Source organism: Cupressus sempervirens, chromosome 6 (genome assembly GCF_028749045.1).
Source record: "Cupressus sempervirens isolate cs-2001-9-10 chromosome 6, ASM2874904v1, whole genome shotgun sequence".
Taxonomy (NCBI): Eukaryota; Viridiplantae; Streptophyta; class Pinopsida; order Cupressales; family Cupressaceae; genus Cupressus; species Cupressus sempervirens.
Genome location: NC_143123.1, coordinates 421,698,792 through 421,707,762, shown reverse-complemented (window position 1 = coordinate 421,707,762; position 8,971 = coordinate 421,698,792). Strand labels below are relative to the sequence as shown.

Sequence of the window (8,971 nt, the reverse complement as noted above, 5' to 3'; positions counted from 1 at the left end):
ACAATCTTAGGATTCCAGAGGGTAAGGAGACCTCCTGAAGCTCCCATACCTTGCATGTTTATAGACTTCAGAGGTGTCCATTTATTAATTATTTTAGCATACATTTCAATAGATAGTTTGGTCTCATGTATTATAAAAATATACGCCTTAGTAGAATCAAGTTGTTTCTTGATTCTATTCCTTTTATCAAAGGTGTTTAAACCTCTAACATTCCAAGAGGTCATATTCATTGATGACATGGAGAAACCTCTATTCTTCATGTTGGTCTCTTACTTCTTTCTAATCTTCTACAAATAGTGAATTTACCATCTAATGTGGATTGTATCTCTACTACTATTTCCTCAAAAACTTCAACACTATTAGGTTTTCAACCCCTAGTCTTTGGAGTTTTCTTCTTAACATTCTTGTAAGATGGACTTTGCTATATAGAAAGGGATTGTGAGTAATAAAAGGAGGCTATATGTAGTTATGATTGATTTAAATCATTTTCATCTTTGTCAAGAGACATAATTTTTTCTAAATTTTGAATATGTAGTGTACAACAAGTGGCAATTGAATTTTATAGTGGCTTTGATGCAAGTATTTCTACTACCCAACTGACTATGAAAAATAAATCACAACCCTAAAAAAATTTCTTGGCAACAACTAATGCTAAGTGACATAGATGCTTGGCACAAGAGGGTTCCAAGTGATAAGAAGATGGTGACCATGAAGGAGCCAAGTGAACTTGGCACACAAGGGCAACTCAACAATAGTGTATGTTGAGTGATCTTGATCACCACTATTGGGTGATGCTCGACAGTGACGATACTGAGCAAGCTCGGTAAACAAAAGGAAACTGAGTGAGCTCAGTGTGGGTAGAGAAGGAGACTTGGTGGACTCGGCAAAGACAACACATCATTTACAAACCAAGTGACCTTTTTATAAACCTCTCATATGAACTTTTTCCACCATTAAAACACAGAGAGTGGAAGTATGAAGCTTTAAAATATGAACTTCTCAGATGCATAAAATACTATGCAATGATGAATAGAAGAAGAGAAACACAAGAATTTGTATGCCAGTTTGCTTTCTACTCAAATATGATAAAACTATTACAAAATTTGAGAGCATTCAACTTCAACCAAAAAACTCTAAAATTTTGAAACTGATAAAACTTTAAACTTTAAACTTATAGCTCTAATGGTTGCATAAAACAATGCCTAGAGCAATCACTACTTCATAGGTCGAAACAATATGAACTTATAGAAAGACAAAAGTATACAACACATGCAACTACAAACACAAAAATTGAAACTTCCTTCTATCTTCTAAACTCTGATTTGATTTTCTAATCGACTTCCTTTTCTACTTTGCTCTACTATGCAACTCTTTAACTCCTTTAACTAGTCGAATGAAACTAATTCATTTCTTTTGTCTCCTTGCCAAAAAAAATTTCCCCATCTTTTTCAAATTTGAACTCACCTACCACATTCAATTCTGACTATTGTAGGTCGCCAGGGTGGTAGGTGTACATTTGGCTCAAAGGGTAACTATTACGCATGAGATATAATTTCAACATTCTCCTTTGTCCTGAGCCAAAAAAACAAGGATCACTTCTGATCTAAATCAACCATACCAAGACTCTCTCTTACATGCACAAAAGTTCCAATGCCTAAAGGCTTAGTAAAAATGTTTTCTAGCTGTTGCTCAAACTTGCAACATTCAATTTTGATATCTCCATTCTCCACCAAGTCTCTGATAAAGTGATATCTGATATTTATATGCCTAGCCTAAAGGCTTAGAAAAAATGTTTGGTAGCTATTGCTCAAACTTGCAACATCCATTTTGATATATCCATTCTCCACCAACTCTCTGATGAAGTGATATTTGATATCTATATGCTTGCTTCTCCCATGGAAGACTAAATTCTTGGACAATGTATTTAAGGATATGTTGTCAAAATAAATTGTGGTTCCATCCTCTTGCTTTTCATTCAAATATATCAAGATCCTTCTTAACCAAATAGCTTGACATGTTGCTACATTCGCTGCTATGTATTCAACCTCTACTATAGAAATTGCAACAATAGGTTGCTTCTTGGATGCCCATGAAATTGCACCCGATCCCATATGGAACATGTATCTAAAAGTGCTCTTCCTATAATCTATACTTCTAGCCCAATCACTATTCATGTAACCAACCAACTGGAAATCATTTTTTATAGTATACAAAATCCCAAATCTCTTGGTACCATTCACATAGCTTAAAAACCTCTTTCCCACTTGCCAATGGGAATCCTTTGGTGTTTCCATAAATCTAGAAATAAAACATATTACATGCATTATGTCTAGACAAGTTGCAATCAAATACATCAAACTTTCAACCATATTTTTGCATAGTGTTGGATTCACACTTTTGCTGCAATCTTCCTTGCTCAACTTTGGACTTACTACTATTGGTGTTGGGGCTGCCTTACTATTTTGCATTTTGAATATCTCCAAGATCTGCCTTGCATATTTTTCTTGAGTGATGAAGATGTCATCATGCATTTGTTTTACTTCTATGCCTAGAAAGTACTTCAAGTGACCTAGGTCTATCATTTCAAATTAATTTTTTATGGCATCTTTGAACTCACCAATTAGGAAATTGTCATTTCTAATGAAAATCAAGTCATCAACATACAAGACAATAATCAACACATTACCATTTTCAGCCTTGATGTAAAGTGTGGGCTCACCATCACTTCTGGCAAAGACATTGCTCATGAAATATGAGTCAATCCTATTGTACCATGCCCTTGGAGCTTGCTTGAGCCCATAAAGAGCTCTCTTCAATCCATACACTTTGTGTTCTTCACCTACAACTTCATAACTAGGTGGCTAATCCACATAAACTTTTTCCTTCAATGCACCATTCAAGAAGGTGGACTTCACAACCATTTGATATACCTTCCATTTGTGTTGGGCTGCAATTGCTATTATAGCTTGCATAGTTTCCATTCTTACAATCAGTGCACATGTCTCATCATAATCTCTATGATATTGCTACTTGGAACCCTTGACCACTAAATGTTCCTTATTCCTATCTATTTTTCCTTCAGCATTACACTTGGACTTATATAACCATTTCACCCCAATTACTTGTTTCTTGGGAGGCAAAGTAGTTATCTCCCATGTCTCATTTCTTTTAATGGCATATATTTCCTCATCCAGTGAATTACACCATTTCTCTTCATTTACAACTTCCTCAAAATAAATTGGATTAGTATGAGAAAAAACTGAAAAATATACACTCTCATCATAATATTCATCATACCTTTCTTCTTGCTATATGTCCCTTAGATTCTTAGTATTTCTTCGCAATAGGGAGGCAAGTGTGGGATCCAAATTTTTAATGTTTTTGTTGCTACTATTTTGCATACTAGCTTGGGCCTATCTTGATGTGCTTGCCCAGCTGTTGCTTGACATGTTAAGGGATGCTTCCCTTTTTGCTTTTTTCTACAATCCATGTTAACTGCTCCATCTTCTTGTTGATCACCAATGTTATCTTCTTCCTCTTTAATAGTAGGCACTTTAGTTGGAGTGCTTGAGGATTCATCTACCAAGCCATCCCATGACTGATTTTCAAGAAACTCCATGTCTCGTGAAATGACGATCTTCTTGGAAATTGGATCATAGAGCCTATAGGCCTTTGGTTTTGAGCTATACCTAGTGAAGATGCACTTCACACCTTTTTCATCTAGCTTTTATCTTCGTTCCTTAGGCACCTATGCATATGCTACACATCTAAACACTCTCAAGTGTTCAACTGTCCATCTATTCCTTGACCAAGCCTCAAGAGGAATCTTGTCATGAATTAATTTTTTAGAACATATATTAATCAAATATACAATTGTTGCTACAACTTCTTCTCGATATTCATTTGGGATTCCTTTTCCTTTCATCATGCTTCTAGCCATTTCAACAATGGTCCTATTCTTTCTCTCAGCCACTCCATTTTGTTGTAGAGCATAGCTGGCTATAAGCTCTTTTCCTATGCCATCTTTCCTACAAAAATTTACAAACACATTGGAGATATACTCCCCTCTTCTATCTAATCTTAAGACCATAACATAGTGTCCCCATATTTTTTTAGCCAGGGCTTTAAATTCAACAAATTTATCAATTGATTTATATTTGGTCTTTGAAAAATACACCGATGTCCTATGACTAAAATCATCTATGAATGTCATAAAATAAGTACTCACCCCAATAGAAGTAGTTTTTATAGGGCCTACCAAATTAGAATGCACTAATTCTAATGGTGCTCTAGCCCTTCTAAAATTTTCAAAATTAAAGGGAAGCCTATGTTGCTTACCCAAAATACAAGTCTCACACTTGTCATAGGAATCTACTATGCTTGGTAAACCATCTATCATTCTTTTCTTGGACAATTAAACCAGCAAAGCCAACAACATGTCCATACCTGAGATGCCAAATCTTGGAGGGGTCTTCAATCATGCTCCTAAGAGTTGATTGTTGATGTACTATTGAACATGCATGTTGGGGAGGTGCAATGCTGACTTGAGAAGAGAAACATGTCTTTATCCTCTACAAGAACATCTAGTTCTTTGTCATTTGGACTATTGCACATAATCTATTGCTCCCATCCTTCTCATGAATGACACACTTGTCATTTTCCATCAGCACCTTGTATCCATTTTGAATGACTTGCCCAACACTCATAAAATTGTGCTTCATACTAGGGGCAAAATACACATTCTATATCTCCTTCTTCTCACCTTGCTTGGTGTAGACCATGATAGATCCTTTGCCCACTATGGGAATGGTTACATTATTTTCCATCTTAATTTTAGACTTAAAAGTCTTATCAATGAAAGAAAATAAACTTTCATTACCACTCATGTGGTTGCTACATCTATTGTCCAAGTATTGTACCTCAAGGCTTCCTTCTTCACCAATGTTACACATGATGAAGGCTATGTGATTGATTACATTTCCCATGTTCACATCAGCTACATTAGCATTCTTCTTTGACTGATCATCCTATTTCTTCCACCATTCACTTGCATAATGCCCATACTATGATAGAAGTAGCATTCAATATTTCTTTTGTTAGAGTTGTAATTCTTCTTACCTCCTCTAGAGTTTTTTTTAGAGGTGCTTGCTCCCTCTTGGTTGCTAGCTCATCCTAAACTTTTTGCACCAACGTTCCTTTGACCATTCCTTCAACAACTTCTACTTCTTGAGCCTCTACTAAAGCCATTTCTTCCTCTCGCATTGCCTCTTAAAATCTCTTGAGCCTTGAAAGACTACTCTTGGGAAGTTGTAGCTGATCTATTTATCTAGTGTTCATGGGTTTGAAGAGTTCCCATCAACTCATCCATGGTCAATGTGTTGATGGCCTTTGCTTCCTCTATGGTCATCACAAGATTATCATAATTTTAAGGTAAACTCCTCAATATTCTTTCCACAATCCTCTGCTCATCATAATCTTTTCCATTTAATTTGAGTTGGTTTACCAAAGTGGAGATTTGTGAGCTTAACTCTGCAATAGGTTCATTGTCCCTCATCTGAAGGTTCTCAAACTCTCTTCTAATCATTTGTAGCTTCACTAATCTAACCTTATCAGTCCCCTTAAATTTTGTCTCAAGGATGTCCCATGCTTCCTTTGCATAACTTGTTGTTGCAATCTTGGGAAAGACTATCTCTATCATTGTTGCCTCAATCAGACTTAATGCCTTAGCATCCTTTCTCCTTGACTCTTTCAGCTCAATCTTTTGATTAGTGGTAAGGGTAGCATATTGAGTTGGGTCTATCACATCATTGAACCCATTTATCAAAAACTCCCACAAATCATTAGCTATCATTATGGTTTTCATTTTCTTTGCCCATGTATCATAATTTTGTCCATTAAAGGACAATGGATGCTTCTATATTTTTCTTGCATCTCCTACCATGTCAAATATCCCTGAATAAAAATTCCCTAACTCACTATGGATGTGGGGTCTCAAAGCTCTGATACCATGTGAAAAATAAATCACAAATCTAAAAAAAAATTCTTAGCAACAACTAATGCCGAGTGATAGAAATGCTTATCACAAGAGGGTGTTGAGTGATAGGAAGATGGTGTTGAGTAAGCTCAGCACATGAAGGAGCTAAGTGAACTTGATAGACAAGGGCAACTTGGAAATAGTGTATGCTGAGTGAACTCAGTCGCCATTGTGGGGTGATTCTCGGCAATGAAGACGTCGAGCGAGCTCGGTAAACAAAAGGAAATCGAGTGAGCTCAGTGTGGGTAGAGAGTGAAACTCTGTAGACTCTGTAAAGACAACACATCTTTTAACAATTGAGTGACCCTTTTACAGACCTCCAGTCTGAACTTTTTCCACCATTAAAATACAGAGAGCCAAAGTATGAAGCTTTCAACTATGAACTTCTCAAGAGAGACACAAGAATTTGTATGCCTACTTGCTTTCTATTCAAATATGATAAAACTATTACAAAATCTAAGAGCATTCGACTTCAACCAAAAAATTCTAAAATCATCAAACTAATAAAACTTTAAACTTACAACTCTAATAGTTGCATATAACAATGCCTAGAGAAATCACTGCTTCATAGATCAAAATAATAAGAACTTATAAAATGACAGAAGTATCCAACACATGCAACTACAAACACAAATATTGAAACTTCCTTCTGTCTTCTAAACTCTAATTTGATCTATTGGCCAATTTCCTTCTTTTTCTCTACTCTTCTCTACTACTCTTCAACTATTTCAACTGGTTAAATGAAACTAATTCATTCCTTTTGTCTCATTACCAAAAATGTTTTACCCCTCTATTTCAAATTTGAACTCACCTACTGCATTCAATGTTTCTAACTATTGCAGGTTGTTAGGGTGGTAGGTGGGTGTTTGGCTAAAGAGGCAACCATTACATGTGAGATATTTCAACACTGACTTGATGGAAAAATTCTTCCTCCTCAAAATTAAGGGCATTATTCCCTAAGGAAAATTGTGAATGGACCTCATGTAGAGGAGAAGTAGATTGAGGGCATGACTCTGAATCTGAATCTTTCTATTGATCAATACTACTCTCAACCTTACTTAAACTGGTCTTCTCCAAAGATTCATGGGAATTTCCCTATACCAGTTCCCCTACAATAGATAAGCACAAGCATACTCCACTCTTTGACAGGCACACCTCATCTATCATGGTAACTCCTTTTGTTGCAATTTCATTAATCATCACTAGTGCATTTAACCCTAAATTTTGACCGTAAATTTCGACCAACTCTTTTAAATGGCTTGGTTGGTCAATTATAAAGGCAACTTTTTGTTTTTTTTTAATAAGATGCCTGTGTTGGTTGCAATTGTGACCAATTATGTGTATTTTGCATTGGTCTCAATTGCGACACATACGACAGCATAAAGAAAAAAAAAAAGGGGGCATGGAATTCACATTTCACTTGAGCAAGTTAGTGTCAAGGGTTTCACTTGAGCAAGTTAGTGTCAAGGGTTTCACTTGAGTGCCATTCCAGCATTTCACGTACAGTGAGAAGAGGTTGAATCCTCAAAGTAGTATCAATACACACATCTTACATGAATTTTGGAGGCCCTAGGCAGTTTAAAAGGCCAATCTTGCTGCCTCATCAATAATTTCTTGGGCATTGAGTAAGTAATCGAAAAGAAAGTGTGTTCAAAAGTGCAACTCTGGTAGAGATGAGAGACTTGAATAGCTTGTTAATTTTATGTTCGAGGAGGGGTAGAGCATGAGGGATAGTGGAGGGCATAATGGAGGGCATTTCTATTGGAGCATCATTTGAGCATATAGGGCCACTTGAAGACTTAATGTCATGAAAGGTAAGGGAAAAATGCAACATTATAAGAGGCCTAGGGCTACAACAAGGTTTGGTATCATCTCTTAAAGTTTTTACTATTGATTGGTGAAGGGTTTTATATTGTTGACTTTCTTTTTTGGGCAACAAATGTTAAAAGGGTTTCTTCCACTACCCAGGTATGCTATTTGATCGTAACAAGTTTTTTTCTCTATGAAATAATGAAGAAGAAGAGTTGAAAATTAAAATAGACTTAATAGTTACAATATAAGATGCTTCATAGGTATTGCATAGATTCAGTATACAAATGCTTTGCAATATCCTCTTCACTAATCTTCTTTCCATCTAAATCCCCTTCCTTCAAAACATCTTATACAACCTTAGCAATCTCCTGAGTACTAGTATAAGGAGCACATATATTCAAAATAACCTTATCATTATTCCTAGAGAAAGCCATGGCCCTTTTGGCTGATTCTCTCACATTCTAAGGAAAAAGACTGATATCTCCTATAAGTTGAACCCTAATTTCATACTTGTTAACTATGCTTTCCTTCTCAACAAGAAGATCAAGCTTCTCCTTCATTAAATTCATAAGTGTCTCAATTTCTTCCTTTGAGCACTTGAAATTCTCAATACTAAAAGCATAAACACTCACACATTTTATACCAATTTCATAACAATCTCTCAAAAGTATGCATCAAGCTATTATACTCATATTCATGACCCCTCCATTTTTGCATATTTCTATTCATTGCATATCTCCTATTGCCATCCATTATGATTGCAACATGCTTTTGAATAGGGCATGCTGAAATAGACCATAATAAAAATCTCCTAAACAATTCTCTCATTGAATTTGCAAGAAATGAAAAACTTTCTTGCAAGTAAGAACTATTGAAGAATTGGAATGTTGTTAAACTTGTCATCTTTGATTATGGATGGCATTTCCTGATCATAATGAAGGAATATATAATAGTTTTTTCTTGTGGGTCTTTAACTTTGTACCACAAAATCATTTGTGATGGAAAAATTAGGGTTGGCTTATCTTATCTTTTAATTATTTTTATGAAAATTGGATTCTAGATCTCTCTTTAAAGTTCTATTCTGTGTCATTTTTAGCCTTAAAAGACATTATTGATAAATTTTTG

The 8,971-nt window shown here is 35.5% G+C and overlaps 1 pseudogene; it reads right to left on the bottom strand.

The window, feature by feature from the left end:
• Window positions 1-8,100: 8,100 nt before the first annotated feature.
• Window positions 8,101-8,749, bottom strand: LOC149552856 (dehydrodolichyl diphosphate synthase CPT3 pseudogene; annotated as a pseudogene).
• Between the last annotated feature and the right edge of the window lie 222 nt (window positions 8,750-8,971).